The sequence below is a fragment of the Ictidomys tridecemlineatus genome, unplaced genomic scaffold, assembly GCF_052094955.1.
Source record: "Ictidomys tridecemlineatus isolate mIctTri1 unplaced genomic scaffold, mIctTri1.hap1 Scaffold_339, whole genome shotgun sequence".
In the NCBI taxonomy this organism is placed as follows: Eukaryota; Metazoa; Chordata; class Mammalia; order Rodentia; family Sciuridae; genus Ictidomys; species Ictidomys tridecemlineatus.
This window is the reverse complement of record NW_027522401.1, coordinates 105,704-123,709: the sequence shown is the minus strand read 5'-3', so window position 1 is coordinate 123,709 and position 18,006 is coordinate 105,704. Positions and strand designations below refer to the sequence as shown.

General features: G+C 58.8%; 1 pseudogene; it reads right to left on the bottom strand.

Annotated features, from left to right (window-relative positions):
* Nucleotides 1-256: 256 nt before the first annotated feature.
* Nucleotides 257-17,462, bottom strand: LOC144373273 (ribosome quality control complex subunit TCF25-like; annotated as a pseudogene).
* Between the last annotated feature and the right edge of the window lie 544 nt (nt 17,463-18,006).

The window sequence follows — 18,006 nt, the reverse complement described above, 5'->3', positions numbered from 1 at the left end:
CCCCAACTGCTCGAAAAGAACTGGGCTGTGGCCTGAAGGCCAGCCATGTAGACATCTCTTCTTAATACAAGCCTGGAGATCCCACACCACCAGGGATCCCCCTGGAGCCCTGTGTTCCAGATTCTGGTGTGGGCCGCACATGGGCCAGGGCTGGCTCTGGACTCCTGAGTGCTGAGGTGGAGTTGAGTGTTGGAGGAGGAGCCCCCGCAGCAGGGAAGAAACCCATCCATGTTTGCAGGGAACAGAAGACACGGCAGATGGTACATCCCGCACTTCTACTTCAGGGGACTGGTCAATCCAGACCAGAACAGAATCAGGAACATAATTACACAGCGCTGGGCGCAGCAGCCTAAGTGGCTCAGTCCCAGTCCCCCTCCCCCTGGGGTTGTCCTCCCGCGACACCTCCAGGTCATTGAAGTGGAAGTTGGCCATCATGTCTCGCATGGCCAGCATCAACCGGTTCAAGCCTTGGTTGTGGTTCAGACCCCCAGGCACTCCTTCCACTGGCCTCTCCCCCTGCAGCAGCGAGACATGTCTGAGCAGGGCCTCTCTGTGCTGGGACTGGGGACCTGGGGCCCAAGCAGGGAGATGCGTCATCAAGCCCGGGGTGGCCTGCACCCCAGCACGGGACCTGGACCCTCCTCAGGTCCCTGTCGAGGACATGAAGCTCTGAAAAACCAAAGGCACATGTCTACCCAGGCCAGTGCAAGGCAGGGGCCGAGCAGCCCTGCGGCTCCCAGGAGCTGTTGGCCCCGCTCCTGCACTGCCCAGCATGGTGCTGACGTTGGACATCTGCATGCAGACGACTGGCTTGAACCACTCAGCACAGAAGCTGACCGGAAGAAGAGGGCAACCATGTTTCCATGGCTGACAGGACTTAACCTGAAACAGGAAGTCAAGAGAAGTCATAAAACAAAGCTAGACTCCCCTTGACTCCTTCCAACGCAGGTCAGGGTCCAGCTTGGGGAGGGGCCATGGACACCCAAGGACAACTGGGAAGGAAAGGAAGGGGCCCGGGGGTGGCTCTTCAAGGAGCCTAGTCTGTGAAATGACCACAGCCAGGCTGTCCTCTGCCATGGACAGGCCTTGTTTCCAAGAAGAACTGCAGTCTCACTGGGCGTGGTGCCCATGCCTGTGCCAGCAACTTGGGAAGCTGAGGTAGGCGGATCATGAGTTCAAAGCCAACCTGGGCAAATCAGCAAGATGGCCCCAACATTTAAAAAAGTGCTGGGGCTGCAGCTCAGGGGTAGAGCACCCAGGTTCAATCTCCAGCACCACAAAACAGAAAAGGGCAGCAGTTGCACACTTCCTTCAGCACAAGGCCAGCAGAGAACAGAGCCACAGGCAGGGGATGCCACGGCCACTGTCTGCTGGATGCCAGGGCCACACCCATGCTCTGAGGAGGATAAAGCCCATGTGGGCAGAGAGCAGAGCAGGGTGCCTCTGTACCGCTGACTAATGACCTCCTCCTGAGCTACTGGGGAGCTTGACACAATGGGCTTCACTGTGAACACACAGTCCCATTATAACTTCTACAAAGTTGGTGGGGAAAGGTGGGGCTGGAAGGCAGCCTGCCTTAAAAGGGAGGGCCGCCAGCAGCTCTGGGGCTTACCCCAGACAAGCAGCTCCTCAGCACATTTTTCCCCTGCCAGGATGGAACCCAGGTCACACATACTAGGCTAGTGCTCTGCCACTGAGCTAAACCATGGCCCTTTTGATTTTGAGAAAGGGTCTTGCTAAGCTGTTGGCCTTGAACTTGTGATCCTCCTGGTCTCAGCCCTGAGTAGCTGAGATTATAGGTGTGGCCCTAACACCAGAAGTAAAGGTGAAAGGGCTCTTGTTGGCTCTGAAAGCTGCCCACACTCTGGGGGCAGCCTGTAGGCGGGCTCTGATGTGTTTCTTTGTCACTTTCTGTCCCACCAACCCACTCTCCTTGCCCAGCCTCACGGGCCTTCTTGCTGCCTTCCTGCTGCTCTGGGTATCTCTCGGTGCACTTTGGACCTTACCCTTATCTCTAGGTTCTACAATTCTCATCTGTTCCTACCACGGCAGCTGACCACAGGCCGAGTGGCTTCTTATTCTGCTTCCCACTGCGTTTCTAGTACCTGCTACAAAATCTGGAAAGAAACGCTCAGAGTTGGGTGGATATGTGCAAAGGCAGCTGTGTCCTGAGTGTCACTGCTGCTCCCTCTTCCCTGTGGCTGACCGCTGGCCTTCTGGGCTGCCTTCGGTGGGCATCGAGCCCGGGGGAGCCCCGAGGCACTGACCTGGGTCTGCACAAGCACAGTGGGGGTGAGGGCATTACCTCTCTGGTCTGACGTAGGAGTAGATGGTGTCCAGGGGAGGCAGAGGGTCAAACCTCGTCACAGACTGTGTGGTCACATCCTTTAGAAAGGGGAGAAACAGTGATGCTAGAGCCTTCTGGGGCAGGTCACTCAACAGAGAAAGGGAATGGGCTTGGCTTTCTGCCCCTGGGCAGAGGCATGGTGGGAAAGGTCAGGCACACAGGAAGTGCCCACGCATTCCATGATCAAACTCACTGTGGTGCCCAAGCCACACAGCACGGGCTGAACCACAAGTCACACAAAGCTGGCACAGCCCTGTCCAGCCTCTCTACCCTCTCCTGCCAGCACCACGCTGTCACTACTCATCAGAACAAGCCTTCCTGGCCAGAAGAGGTTGGCAGTGCTGTCCTGAGGAGCTTAGGTAAATTAGTGGTGTCGAGGGCCCCAAGGGACCCCCTGTCCTGGCCGCCCTGACCTGCCTCTTCCTACAGACCTGTGGTGCCCCTGAGGTTTCCCCACAGCAGCAGCCTGCTCTCAGCAGTGTTGCATGCAGGCCTGGCCACCAGCAAGGCACGTGGGGCCAAGACTATGGGTCCAGCTGCTCCTGGATTGACCAGCACCCCAGTAGGCTGAGGGAAGGTACATATACCCCCTTTGGCCTCACCCACCATCCTGCCTGTGGGCTGCCAGGAGCAGGAGGGGAACGGTCACACAGCCCACCATTACGCCATCCTCCTTACCGGGGGAAGCGCAGCAACAGCCTCCCTGATCTCTGAGAGGATCACATGGCGATGGATGTTTCTGGGTGCACGCTGGTAGAGCATCTTCCACCTGAGGCCAGGGCAAACAGCAACAGATTAACCATTGCCCACCCTGCAAACTGCTAAGCCCTTCCTCCCTGGCAGGTCTCCATCTCCCAAGGATCTCCAGCTTCACCCCCAGACAGCCAGGCAGTCAGTCCATGGTGTGCTGAGTGAGTCTCTGAAGGACCCAAGTGTCACTACAGCTGCGGCACGGGGCCTGCCCCTGCTGGACACGGTGGGGCGGAGAAGTTGCACAGGGAGCAGAACGTGCTCCTGCCCATTAAAACATCCCCTCTAGTGTGGAGAACAGATGAGTGCACAGTGAATACTGGCTGTGAGGGCCAGGGTTCCAGGGCCCCCACTCTCCCATCATTTCTTCAATTTTACTTAAACAGCAGAGGGCTTCCTCTGGGCAGTTAGGGGAGACTCCTGGCCAGCACAGACCACAGAGTCCTCACTGTACTACCCAGCCTGGCCACAGCAGTCCCAGACTACAATGCTAACAGGGCCAAAGGCCAGACCGTGGGTGGAAGTGGGCCAGGGCTGCTGCTTGCTGCTATCTCTGCCAGCAGGTGTGAGCCTGGCACCTGCTATAGCAGATGTGAGAACCAGGCACACAGCAGTAGGCAGGACAGAATATGGGCAGACCCATGCCACACCTTCAATCCCACCTGGACAGTGGCAGCAGCCTTGGGGTCTACATGCTCACCCACAGGAGAGCAGGGCTATGCCAGCAGCAGTAGACATGAAACCACTCTGGCCCACAGCATCTAACATCAGAGGGTGCCCAGAGAGGGCAGGAGGGGCTGACCTGCACGAATACCCAGCATCTCACCTGTTCACACAAGCCTCCACAGTGGGGTCCCCAGCGTCCACTGCCTGAAGAACCTCGCGAACATTTTCCTCCAGCCAGCTCATGGTGGCAGGCTATTTCCAGAGGAAGTGCGACCTCCCAAGGTACAGACTTACCAGCTGGGTAGGGCAGGGGGGTGGCTGTGGGAGCAAGGCCTGGGTCAAGGATGGGGGGCTGGGTGTGGGAAAAAGGCCATGGTCAGGGCAGGGGACTGGCTGTGGGAGCAAGACCTGGGACATGGATGAGAGCTGGGTGGAGCAAGGCCAAGGTCAGAGATGGGGAGCTGGGTGGAGGAAGGTCAAGGTCAGGGATGGGGAGCTAGGAGTGGGAACTAGGCCATGGTCAGAGCAGGGGACTGGCTGTGGGAGCAAGACCTGGGTGAGGGATGGGAGCTGGGTGGAGCAAGGCCAAGGTCAGGGATGGGGAGCTGGGTATGGGAGCAAGGCCTGGGTCAGGGATGGGGAGCTGGGTGGAGCAAGGCCTGGATCAGGGATGGGAGACTGGTTGTACAGCAAGGCCTGTGTCAGGGATGGGGAGCTGGGTGGAGCAAGGCCAAGGTCAGGGATGGGGAGCTGGGTGGAGCAAGGCCAAGGTCAGGGATGAGGAGCTAGGTGGAGCAAGACCTGTGTCAGGGATAGGAAGCTGGCTGTGGGAGCAAGCCTGGGTCAGGGATGGGGAACTGGGTAGAGCAAGGCCTGGGTCAGGGATGGGGGGCTGGCTGTGGGATCAAGGCCTGGGTCAAGGATGGGGAGCTAGGTGAAGCAAGGCCAAGGTCAGAGATGGAGGGCTGACTTTGGGAGCAAGCATTTGTCAGGGATGGGGGGCTGGCACTGGGAGCATGACCTGGGTCAGGGATGGGGAGCTGGGTGGAGCAAGGCCAGCGTCAGGGATGGGGAGCTGAGTGGAACAAGGCCAGGGTCAGGGATGGGGGACTGGCTGTGGGAGCAAGACCAAGGTCAGGGATAAGGAGCTGGCTGTGGGAGCAAGGCCTGGGTCAGGGTTGGAGAACTGGGTGGAGTTAGTCCTGCTTCAGGGATGGGCAACAGGCTGTGGGAGCAAGGCCAGGGTCAGGGATGGAGAGCTGGGTGGAGAAGCCTGGATCAGGGATGGCTGTGGGATCAAGGCCTGGGTCAGGGATGGGGAGTTGGGTGAGCAAGGCCAAGGTCAGAGATGGGGGGCTGGCATTGGGAGCAAGCCTGTGTCAGGGATGGGGAGCTGGGTGGAGCAAGGCCTGGGTCAGGGATGGGGAGCTGGGTGGAGCAAGGCCAGGTCAGGGATGGGAGCTGCTTGGAGCAAAGCCTGGGTCAGGGATTGGGGACTGGCTGTGGGAACAAGGCCTGGTCAGGAATGAGGAGCTGGGTGGAGCAAGGCCAAGGTCAGGGATGGGGAGCTGGGTGAAGCTAGGCCTGGGTCAGGGATTGGGGACTGGCTGTGGGAACAAGGCCATTTTCAGGGATGTGGGACTGGCTTTGGGAGCAAGGCCTGGGTCAGGGATGGGGGACTGGCTGTGGGAACAAGGCCTGGGTCAGGGATGAGGAGCTGGGTGGAGCAAGGCCAGCATCAGGGAAGGGGAGCTGTGTGGATCAAGACCTGGGTCAGGGTTGGGAGCTGCGTGGAGCAAGGCCAGGGTCAGGGATTGCGGGCTGGGTGGAGGAAGGCCAAGGTCAGGGATGGGGAGCTGGGTGTGGGAACTAGGCCATGGTCAGGTCAGGGGACTGGATGTGGGAGTAAGACCTGGGACAGGGATGGGAGTTCGGTGGAGCAAGGCATGGTCAGGGATGGGGAGCTGGATGTGGGAGCAAGACCTGGGTCAGGGATGCCGAGCTGCATAGAGCAAAGCCTAGGTTAGGGGTAGGGTACTGGCTGTGGGAGCAAGGCAAGGGTCAGAGATGGAGAGCCAGGTAGAGCAAGGCTTGGGTCAAGGATGAGGAGCTGGGTGGATCAAGACCTGGGTGAGGGATGAGGAGCTGGGTGGAGCAATGCCATGGTCAGGGATGGGGAGCTGGCTGTGGGAACAAGCCTGGGTCATGGATGGGGAGCAGGGTGGTGCATGGCTTGGGTCAGGGATTGGGGGCTGCCTGTGGGATCAAGGCCTGGGTCAGGGATGGAGAGCTGGGTGGAGCAAGGCCAAGTTTAGAGATGGGTGGCTGGCTTTGGGACCAATCCTGTGTCAGGTATGGGGAGCTGAGTGGAGCAAGGCCTGGGTAAGGGATGGGGGGCTTGCTCTGGGAGCAAGACCTGGGTCACGGATCGGGAGCTGGGTGGAGCAAGGCCAGGGTCAGGGATGGGGGACTGGCTTTGGGAGCAAGGCCAGGGTCTGGGTTGGGGAGCTGGGTGGAGCAAGGCCAAGGTCAGGGATGGGGAGCTGGCTGTGAAAGCAAGGCCTGGGTCACGGTTGGGGCACTGGGTGGAGGCAGGCCTGCCTCAGGGATGGGGGACTGGCTGTGGTAGCAAGGCCAGGGTCAGGGATGGAGAGCTGGGTGGAGAAAGGCCTGGATCAGAGATGGGGGGCTGGCTGTGGGATCAAGGCCTGGGTCAGGAATGGGAGACTGGCTGTGGGAACAAGGCCTGGGTCAGGGATGGGGAGCTGGGTGGAGCAAGGCATGGGTCAGGGATGGGGGACTGGCTGTGGGATCAAGGCCTGGGTCAGGGATCCGGTGCTGGATGGAGCAAGGCTAGGGTCAGGGATGGAAGCTGAGTGGAGCAAAGCCTGGGTCAGGCATTGGGGACTGGCTGTGGGAAGAAGGCCTGGGTCAGGGATGAGGAGCTGGGTGGAGCAAGGCCAAGGTCAGGAATGGGAAGCTGTGTGGATCAAGACCTGGATCAGGGTTGGGAGCTGGGTGGAGCAAGGCCAGGGTCAGGGATTTAGAGCTGGCTGTGGGAGCAAGCCTGGGTCAGAGATGGGGAGCTGGGTGGAGCAAGGCCTGGGTCAGGATTGGGTAGCTGGTTGTGGAGCAAGGCCATGGTCAGGAATGGGAGGCTGGGTGGAGTAAGGCCAAGGTCAGGGATGGGGAGCTGGGTGTTGGAACTAGGCCATGGTCAGGGCAGGGGACTGGCTGTGGGAGCAAGACCTGGGACAGGGATGGGAGTTGGGTGGAGCAAGGCCAAGGTCAGTGATGGGGAGCTGGAGATGGGAGCAAGACCCGAGTCAGGGATGGGGATCTGGGTAGAGCAAAGGCTGGGTCAGGGTTAGGGGACTGGCTATGGGAGCAAGGCCAGTGTCATGGATGGGGAGCCGGGTGGAGCAAGGCCTGGATCAGGGATGGGGGACTGGCTGTGGTAACATGGCCTGGGTCAGGGTTGAGAAGATAGGAGGAGCAAGGCCAAGGTCAGGGATGGGGAGGTGGGTGAATCAAGACCTGGGTCAGGGATGAGGAGCTAGGTAGAGCAAGGCCAGGGTCAGGGTGGGGAGCTGGCTGTGGGAGCAAGCCTGGGTCAGAGATGGGGAGCTGGGTGGAGCAAGGCCTGGGTCAGGGAATAGGAGCTGGCTGTGGAGCAAGGTGTGGATCAGGGATGGGGGGCTGGCTGTGGAGCAAGGCCTGGGTCAGGGATGGGGTCTGGCTGTGGGAGCAAGGCTTGGGTCAGGGATTGGGGGCTGGTTGTAGGATCAAGGCCTGGGTCAGGGATGGGGAGCTGGGTGGAGCAAAGCCAAGGTCAGAGATGTGGGCCTGGCTTTGGGAGCAATCCTGTGTCAGGGATGGGGAGCTGGGTACAGCAAGGCCTGGGTAAGGGTTGGGGGGCTGGCTGTGGGAGCAAGACCTGGGTAAGGGATGGTGAGCTGGGTGGAGCAAGTTCAAGGTCAGGGATGTGGAGGTTGCTGTGGGAGCAAGGCCTGGGTCAGGGATCGGGGGCTGGGTGTAGAAATAAGGCCAGTGTCAGGGATGGGGAGCTGGGTGGATCAAGGCCTGGGTCAGAGATGGGGACCTGGGTGGAGCAAGGCCAGGGTCAGGGATGGGGAGCTGGTTGGAGCAAGGCCTGGGTCAGGGATGGGGAGCTGGCTATGGAGCAAGGCCTTGGTTAGGTATGGGCGACTGGCTGTGGTGCAAGGACTGGGTCTGGGATGGGCGGCTGGCTGTGGGAGCAAGCCTGGGTCAGGGATGGGGAGCTGGGTGGAGCAAGGCCTGGGTCAGGGATGGGGGGCTGGCTATGAGAGCAAGACCTGGGTCAGGAATGGGGAGCTGGGTGGAACAAGGCCTGGGTTAGGGATGGGGGGCTGGCTATGGGAGCAAGACCTGGGTCAGGGATGGGGAGCTGGGTGGAGCAAGGCCTGGGTCAGGGATGGGGGACTGGCTATGGGAGCAAGACCTGGATCAGGGATGGGGAGCTGAGTGGAGCATGTCCAAGGTCAGGGATAGGGAGCTGGCTGTGGGAGCAAGGCCAGGGTTACAGATGGGGAGCTGGGTGTAGCAAGGCCAAGGTCACGGATGAGGCTCTGGCTGTGTGAGCAAGACCTGGGTCAGGGATGGGGAGCTGGGTGGAGCAAGGCCAAGGTCAGGGATGGGGAGCTGGCTGTGGGAGTAAGGCCAGGGTCAGGGATCGGGAGCTGGGTGGAGCAAGGCCTGGGTCAGGGATGGGGAGTTGAGTGGAGCATGTCCAAGGTCAGGGATAGGGAGCTGGCTGTGGGAGCAAGGCAAGGGTTACAGATGGGGAGCTGGGTGTAGCAAGGCCAAGGTCACGGATGAGGCTCTGGCTGTGTGAGCAAGACCTGGGTCAGGGATGGGGAGCTGGGTGGAGCAAGGCCAAGGTCAGGGATGGGGAGCTGGCTGTGGGAGTAAGGCCAGGGTCAGGGATCGGGAGCTGGTCGGAGCAAGGCCTGGGTCAGGGATGGGGGACTGGCTTTGTGAGGAAGGCCAGGGTCAGGGATCGGCGACTGGATGGAGCAAGGCCAGGGTCAGGGATGGGGAGCTGGGTAGAGCAAGGCCAGTGTCAGGGCAGGGGGCTGGCTGTGGGATCAAGATCAGTGTCAGGGATGGGAGCTGGGTAGAGCAAAGCCAACATCAGGGATGGGGAGCTGGGTGTGGGAGCAAGGCCTGGGTCAGGGATGGGGACCTGGGTGGAGCATGGCCTGGGTCAGGAATGGGAGACTGGCTGTGGGAGCAAGGCCAGGGTCAGGGATGAAGAGCTGGGTGGAGCAAGGCCAGGGTCACTGATGGGGGATTGGCTGTGGGAACTAGGCCTGGGTCAGGGATGAGGAGCTGGGTGGATCAAGACCAAGGTCAGGGATGGGAAACTGGGTGGAGCAAGGCCAGGGTCAGGGATGGGGAGCTGGCTGTGGGAATAAGGCCAGAGTCAGGGCAGGGGGCTGGCTGTGGGAGCAAGGCCTGTGTCAGGGATGGGGAGCTGGGTGGAGCAAGGCCAAGGTCAGGGATGGGGAGCTGGGTGGTACAAGACCTGGGTCAGTGATGTGGAGCTGTGTGGAACAAGGCCAGAGTCAGGGATGGGAGCTGGGTGGAGCAAGGTCTGAGTCAGGGATTGGGGACTGGCTGTGGGAACAAGGCCAGGTTCAGGGATGTGGGACTGGCTTTGGGAGCAAGGCCTGGGTCAGGGATGGGGGACTGGCTGTGGGATCAAGGCCTGGGTCACTGATGGGGAGCTGGGTGGAGCAAGGCCAGGGTCAGGGATGGGAGCTGGGTGGAGCAAAGCCTGGATCAGGGATTGGGGACTGGCTGTGGAAACAATGCCTGGGTCAGAAATGAGGAGCTGAGTGGAGCAAGGCCAAGTTCAGGGATGGAGAGCTGTGTGGATCAAGACCTGGGTCAGGGTTGGGAGCTGGGTGGAGCAAGGCCAGGGTCAGGGATTGAGAGCTGGCTGTGGGAGCAAGCCTGGGTCAGAGATGGGGAGCTGGGTGAAGCAAGGCCTGGGTCAGAGATGGGGAGCTAGGTGGAGCAAGGTCTGGGTCAGGGATTGGGTACTGGCTGTGGGAACAAGGCCAGGTTCAGGGATGTGGGACTGGCTTTGAGAGCAAGGCCTGGGTCAGGGGTGGGGGACTGGCTGTGGGAACAAGGCCTGGGTCAGGGATGAGGAGCTGGGTGGAGCAAGGCCAGGGTCAGGAATGGGAGCTGGCTGTGGGAGCAACCTTGGGTCAGAGATGGGGAGCTGGGTGGATCAAGGCCTGGGTCAGGGATGGGCCGCTGGTTGTGGGAGCAAGGCCTGGGTCAGGGATGGGGAGCTGGGTATGGGAACTAGGCCATGGTCAGGTCAGGGGACTGGCTGTGGGAGCAAGACCTGGGACAGAGATGGGAGTTAGGTGGAGCAAGGCCAAGGTCAGGGATGGGGGGCTGAATGTGGGAGCAAGCCCTGGGTCAGGGATGCGGAGCTGGGTAGAGCAAAGCCTGGGTTAGGGATAGGGGACTGGCTGTGGGAGCAAGGCCAGGGTCAGGGATGGAGAGCTGGGTGGATCAAGGCCTTTTGTCAGGGAATAGGTGCTATGTGGAGCAAGGCCAAGGTCAGGGATGAGGAGCTGGGTGGATCAAGACCTGGGTCAGGGATGAGGAGCTGGGTGGAGCAAGGCCTGGGTCAGGGATGGGGGGCTGGCTCTGGGAGCAATACCTGGGTCAGGCATGGGGAGCTGGGTGGAGAAAGGACTGTGTCAGGGATGGAGAGCTGGGTGGAGCAAGGCCTGGGTCAGGGATGGGGGCTGGCTGTGGGATCAAGGCCTGGGTCAGGGATAGGGAGCTGGGTGGAGCAATGCCAGGGTCAGTGATGGGAGCTCAGTGGAGCAAAGCCTGGGTCAGGGATTGGGGACTGGCTGTGGGAACAAGGCCCGGTTCAGGGATGAGGAACTAGGTGGAGCAAGGCCAATGTTAGGGATGGGTAGCTGGCTGTGGGAGCCAGCCTGGGTCAGAGATGGGGAGCTGGGTGGAGCAAGGCCTGGGTCAGGGATGGGGAGCTGGTTGTGGAGCAAGGCCAGGGTCAGGGATGTGGGGCTGGGTGGAGTAAGGCCAAAGTCAGGGATGAGGAGCTGGGTGTTGGAACTAGGCCATGGTCAGGGCAGGGGACTGGCTGTGGGAGCAAGACCTGGGACAGGCATGGGAGTTGGGTGGAGTAAGGTCAAGATCAGGGATGGGGAGCTGGATGTGGGAGCAAGACCTGGGTCAGGGATGGGGAGCTGGGTAGAGCAAAGGCTGGGTCAGGAATAGAGGACTGGCTGTGGGAGCAAGGCCAGGGTCAGGGATGGGGAGCCGGATGGAGCAAGGCCTGGGTCAGGGATGGGGGGACTGGCTTGGTAACAAGGCCTGGGTCAGGGATGAGGAGCTAGGTGGAGTAAGGCCAAGGTCAGGGATGGGGAGCTCGGTGGATCAAGACCTGGGTCAGGGATGAGGAGCTGGGTGGAGCAAACCAGGGTCAGGGTGGGGATCTGGCTGTGGGAGCAAGCCTGGGTCAGAGATGGGAAGCTGGTTGGAGCAAGGCCTGCGTCAGGGCATGGGAGCTGGCTATGGAGCAAGGTGTGGATCAGGGATGGGGGGCTGGCTGTGGAGCAAGTCCTGGGTCAGGGATGGGGGGCTGACTGTGAGAGCAAGGCTTGGGTTAGGGATTGGCGGCTGGCTGTGGGATCAAGCCCTGGGTCAGGGATGTGGTGCTGGGTGGAGCAAAGCCAAGGTCAGAGATGGGGGGCTGGCTTTGGGAGCAAGCCTGTGTCAGGGATGGGGAGCTTGGTGCAGCAAGGCCTGAGTAAGGGTTGGGGGTTAGCTGTGGGAGCAATAGCTGGGTAAGGGATGGGGAGCTGGGTGGAGCAAGTTCAAGGTCAGGGATGTGGAGCTTGCTGTTGGAGCAAGGCCTGGGTCAGGGATCGGGGGCTGGGTGTGGGAATAAGTCCAGGGTCAGGGATGGGGAGATGGGTGGAGCCAGGCCTGGGTCAGGGATGGGGGACTGGCTGTGGGAGAAAGGCCAGGTTCAGGGATGGAGAGCTGGGTGGAGTAAGGCCTTGGTCAGGGATGGGTAACTGGCTGTGGGACCAAGGCCTGGGTCCGGGATGGGGAGCTGGGTGGAGCAAGTCCAATGCCAGGGATGGGGAGTTGGGTGGAGCAAGGCTAGGGTTAGTGATGGGGCGCTGGCTGTGGGAATAAGGCCAGGGTCCGGGCAGGGGGCTGGCTGTGGGAGCAAGGCCTGGGTCAGGGATCGGGAGTTGGGCAGAGCAACGCCAAGATCAGGGATGGGGAGCTGGGTGGATCAAGGCCTGGGTCAGAGATGGGGACCTGGGTGGGGCAAGGCCACGGTCAGGGATGGGGAGCTGGCTGTGGAGCAAGCCCTTGGTTAGGGATGGCTGGCTGGCTGTGGTGCAAGGACTGGGTCTGGGATGCGGCGCTGGCTGTGGCAGCAAGCCTGGTTCAGGGATGGGGAACTGGGTGGAGCAAGGCCTGGGTCAGGGATGGGGGACTGGCTATGGGAGCAAGACCTGGGTCAGGGATGGGGAGCTGGGTGGAGCATGTCCAAGGTCAGGGATAGGGAGCTGGCTGTGGGAGGAAGGCCAGAGTTATGGATGGGGAGCTGGGTGTAGCAAGGCCAAGGTCACGGATGGGGCGCTGGCTGTTGAGCAAGACCTGGGTCAGGGATGGGGAGCTGGGTGGAGCAAGGCCAAGGTCAGGGATGGGGAGCTGGCTGTGGGAGCAAGGCAAGGGTCAGGGATCGGGAGCTGGTCGGAGCAAGGCCTGGGTCAGAGATGGGGGACTGGCTGTGAGAGGAAGACCAGGGTCAGGGATGGGGGACTGGGTGGAGCAAGGCCAAGGTCAGGGATGGGGAGCTGGCTGTGGGAGCAAGGCAAGGGTCAGGGATCGGGAGCTGGTCGGAGCAAGGCCTGGGTCAGAGATGGGGGACTGGCTGTGAGAGGAAGACCAGGGTCAGGGATGGGAAACTGGGTGGAGCAAGGCCAAGGTCAGGGATGGGGAGCTGGGTACAGCAAGGCCAGCGTAAGGGCAGGGGGCTGCCTGTGGGAGCAAAGCCAAGGTCAGGGATAGGGAGCTGGCTGTGGGAGCAACATCAGGGTGCAGGATGAGGGCTGGCTTTGGGAGCAATGCCTGAGCCATGGTGGGGCCTGACTGTGGGAGCAAAGCCTGTGAGCAGACCCCCCAGCAGGACCTTCTAGAGCAAAAAGAGGCTGTCTCTCAGCTACTGATGGATAGTTCACCTCCTGAAGGGAGGGTATACAGGTCTGGACTTTGAATTGGTGCTGTCTGCGCTCCTCAGCTGACTGAGTTGCTCAGTGTACATGTGTGTCTGTAGAGAGCAAGTGCAGAGGACGAAGGCTGCCTAGGGGACGGGGATTCTGGGGTGGACCCCCATAACATGTTTTTCTTTCATTTATGTTTTCTGTTTATTTCTGGTACTGGGGATTGAACCCAGGGGTACTCTACCACTAAGCCACATCCCCAGCCTTTTTATTTTTCATATCTTATATATATTTTTAGTTCTAAATGGACACAGTATCTTTATTTTATTATTATTTTTATGTGGTACTGAGGATCAAACCCAGTGCCTCACAAGTTCAAGGCAAGTGCTCCACCACTGAACCACAACTGCAGCCCCCTTTATTTTTCCTTTGAGACAGGGTCTCGCTGAGTTGTTGAGGCTGAATCCCCCTCCTCAGCCTCCAGCATTGCTGGCATCATAGGCTGTGCCACTACACCTGGCTGTCTCCTCTGTATTTTTATGAGAAACATGAAAAAGGTGATATGTGCCAATGCAGAATGTGGAACATACCAGCAACGAGAGACCCTCTGCCCACAGCCAGTGCCTGTGGGTCATGCTGTCTGACCTTAAGCCCTGCTGCCCACTCCTGTCAAAAGGCATCAGGTGAACCTCATGTCTTAGGCCAGAGGCCATTTACTTGATCCACCAGTGTTTCTCTTCAGATGTAAGGTGACCCATATGTGGACACAGACTCCAGGCCTTCCTTAGGGGACAGTAACCAACATCCCCAGGGGTTTCCTGTCTCCGAGATTGCCACCAGGCTGAAGAAGGTTTCCAGGAGACAGAGCCACACACCCACCCTGACCCTGCGGAGCAGAGCGCACCTGCCACCCCTCCACTGCCCTGAAGGTAAGCGAGGGCCCCCAGGAGTCGACGAGGATGCCCACCAGGTGTTATCCCAGCAGGGCACCAAGGCTCTACCTTATCTCAGCATCTGGTCCAAAGAAGCGGTGATTGGAGACAGTGGCATCGGGCCACACACTGCAGTACTCGAGCAAGAGCATGAGGACTGCAGGAGGAAGCAGAGGCTCAGGTGCTCAGTGGCCAGGATAAGGACCCGGGGCCCTGTGGGCCCTGATCACAGACACGACTGGAGTCATGACGTCACAGAGGCTGCAAGGCTACGGGGTCCTTGAGTCTGACCAGCGTTCTGAGCTGCTGCAGGGGGAGTGGCTGAGGATGGGGGTCCACAAAGGATGAGCAGGTACCTCTCTGCACCCTGGAGGCAGACCCTTGTCCTTCAAGTGCCCTTCCACATCTCAGGGAGACTTGCCATCACCCTTCAAGCATGAGCAACAGACCCTAGGACAGACTGATGGGAGTGGGTCGGCCAGTGCCCTGGAGGAGGTGACCCCACAGGGCCCCAGCGTAAGGACAGTGGCCAACACATGGTCACGGGCTCTGGGTGTCCAGTCCTCTGGGTCAGGGCCTCTCCAGCTCTAGTACTGTCCCCATGCAGTACTCTCCGGCTGAGTAGGCAGGGCTTCCCTACACTGCCCACATGCCGAGACCCTGCCAGAGGCAGCTGGTGGGAAAGCCGGCCTACCAACTGTCTCCCAGGGACAAGCCGCAGTAGGGTCTCTCCTGAGGGATAGCCATGGCAGCTCTGTTATTCAACGTGGGCCCTGTGGCTCTGTGTCCCCCACCTTGTCTGGCCTACCGAGGGCTCCCAGTTGCATCGAACCCAAGGGGGACAGAGGTGGCTGCTGGGATGATGGGCTGAGCCCTGAGTTGGTGAGCTGGCTCTGCTCCTGACAGGGAGCTCTGGACACTGCAGGTGGGTCTGCCTGTGCTCGCGTCCACCCATTGCTGGGGCCTCTCTATGGCTTCATCAGAGCCAACAAAGCAGTGCTGACTCTGGGACTTCCCCTCAGAGGGGTTGTCACCGATTGTGTGCACACCTCTGTCACAAAAAACACTCCTACCCTCAAGCACAAGGACGGCCTCCTCTAGAGGTTCACTTCCTGTGTGCTTGTGGAGAAGGTTCCCTACCTGCCGCCTGAGTAGGTAGCAGCCCCCTGGACCTGCCCTGGGTGCAGATAGAGGCCTAGTGTGGCGGGGGGGCACCCTGGAAATGCAGGGCCATGCCACATACTGCCTCTGGATCAGGTCCAGGCCCCGCTCAACCCTCTGCTGCTGTTTCTCTCCCTAACACTAAACACCAATGTGCATACCCTGTATCTCTCTCCTGCCCTGTAACTAACAGCAAAGTTAGTGGACATACAGTTTGTCCCTCACCCAAAGCCCCCTCCCACCTGGCTGGCGTGCAGTTGGCCCGCTGAGGTGGATAATCAGCTAACTGCAACATCAGCAGTTTTTAGGCTGGCTGGAGAACACATCTTTCTTTAAGCACAAGACAGGGCTGGGACCAGGTCTCCACCCTCAGGAAGAACCACTTCACAGGCCAGCGTGGTACCTACCTCGAGGGAACATGGTGAGTGCCTGCTGGATCAAGAGGGAGGCCTTCTCTCTGGCAAAGCTGAGCTCATGCTGGGTGAGGTCTGTCTGTGACTCAATAGGAAGTATGCCAATGGAACCGAGAAGGCAAAATTTGGGAGCTGCGACAGGTTCTGATGAGCCTACAAGGGAGCAAGAGGCCAGGTGAGGGGCCTGCCCTCTGTGAGGACCAGGTGCACCACAGTGAGCTGACAAAGCGGGCCACCCCCACACCTGGATGGAGGACTTGCTCCACCTGGGGGTCTTCAATGTGCAGAAGGGCAACGTCAGTGGGAAAAGAGCTCTGTTGAGCCCCTCAGGCTCAGCACTGTGGGGGACAGGAGCGACTCCCTCTCCCCACACAGCAGGGTCCAGAGTTAAGGCAGCCAAGCTATGACTGCCCCCACCTAGAGGGGTCACTACCCTCTTCAAACATTTCCCCGCCTTTCTCTGTGTGCGATGTAACAGACATGATCTATTCCATGCTTTTCCATTAACAGGGAATGCTCATCTCCACAGAGTTCTGTAATCTTATAAACCACCACAAACATTCTTCTGTGGCTGGTTCTGGGGACCCCGTGGGTTTCTTATAGCCATTCTCCTGAGCTCCTGGAATCTCTGTAAACTAGATCCCTGGAAGTGAGACTTCTTGGCCAACTGTATAAAGAGTTATGTGATTTTAAATGATTTACCTGTTTTTCATTACTTTTTTTATGAAAAATGTATTTCTTTATTCATGAAAAATATGTACTGTGAAAGGTTCAAGCAGAAAAGTAGAACAAGTACAGGCTCCTCCCCCTCCTCCCCTCCTAGGCCTGAGCCCCCTCTGGACAAGCTCTGTTCAGCTGTTTGTCCCACTCAGTTTGCAGCAGCTACATTAAAGCAAGAAGTGAGACTGATCTTCACACGTGGAGCCTGACCCAAAACACCTATACTGCTGCTTTGACTTGTGTGCAAACCCCACCTGTAGCAAGATAGTGCATGCTCTATAGCACTCAGTGGAGCCCAAGACAAACCCCACTCTCCTGGGTCTGGGGGCCCCAGGATGGCAGGTGGCATTTATGTGCGACTCTGACCTGGAACATGTAACCAATCATGACTACCCAGACTGTTGTCCCCACACTCAGGACCTAGGGTCCCTGTCAGCCCTGCATCACAACTTCCCTCACTGAGTGGCTGTCCCTTTCTGTGCCTAGCACGCCCAGCTCTGTGGTCTGCCTGACTGTCCATTACTAAGTACCATCTCTACACGCACACTCGATGCAGTTGTGTGCTCATCTTGGGGTTCTGATGCCAGGCTGCTTCCCTCTGGAAAGACCTGATTCTGCTCAACAGCATAATTGAGGGAGACTAGAGGGCAGGAGGCCCCTGGAACCCACCCTGGCTCTGCTTCATGGCCTCACCATGGCTACTAGTCACACTGCAAGCGCACATCTACCTCCCATTCCTGGAAGAGGTGGATCAAGTACTCATAGTTCCAGGCCCGCAAGGCCAGGTGGTCGACAAGCAGCAGCATGCACAGCGGGTCCTCGTGTGGCTCAAGGCTTCGCAGGCAGCACAGTGAGGGAAGAGCAAAGAGAGCAAGGAAAATGTCAGGGCCTAGGGTCTCTGCAGCACAGAAGCCCCTGCCATGAGGACTGGCAGGAGTGGATCCCTGGTGGACACTCACCTTAGGATGAGCTTGCAGAACTCCAGTGTGGTGCACAGGCAGCCACGCTTCTCCAGGAAGCTCATCTGCTTGTAGAGGGCCAGGTAGAAGCTCCTACATCCAAAAAGGTCCATGTGAGTTCAAGTGGCAGCAAACAGCAGAGCAGCCTCTGAGAGCCACCTGGCTCCACGCCAGTGTCCAGGTCATCATACGAGTCTGCGAATGCCTTTTGTGTCTGGGGAGAAGCTTTGTGTATGTCTGAAGAGCTGAACACACACAAATGTACTGAAAGTATTTAAAAAATTTTTGTTGTTGGGGCTGGGATTGTGGCTCAGCTGTAGAGCGCTCGGCTAGCACAGGCGGGACCCGGGTTTGATCCTCAGCATCACATTAAAAAAGGCACTGTGTTGTGTCCATCTACACCTAAAAAATAAATATTTAAAAAAAGGGTTTAAGAAAATTTTGTTGTTGTAGATGGACAGAATATTTTTTATTTTATTTATTTTTATGTGGTGCTGCTGAAGATCAAACCAGTGCTTCTCATGTGCTAGGCAAGAGCTCTGCCACTGAGCTACAGCCTCAGCTCCCTGAAAACCAAGCTTTTTGAAATCATTATCTTGCTTTTGGTTTGCTACTTGTTATTCAAGGGAAATGAGCTAAAAACGGTTATAATTATGATCTTAATTTACCTTCAAATTTCAATGGCGCTACTGTTGGGTACATAAAGCTATGTGACTTTAGTCATCCTGTAGACTTATTTTTAGAACTGAGAGTTTACTAGAAAAAGAAACCAGT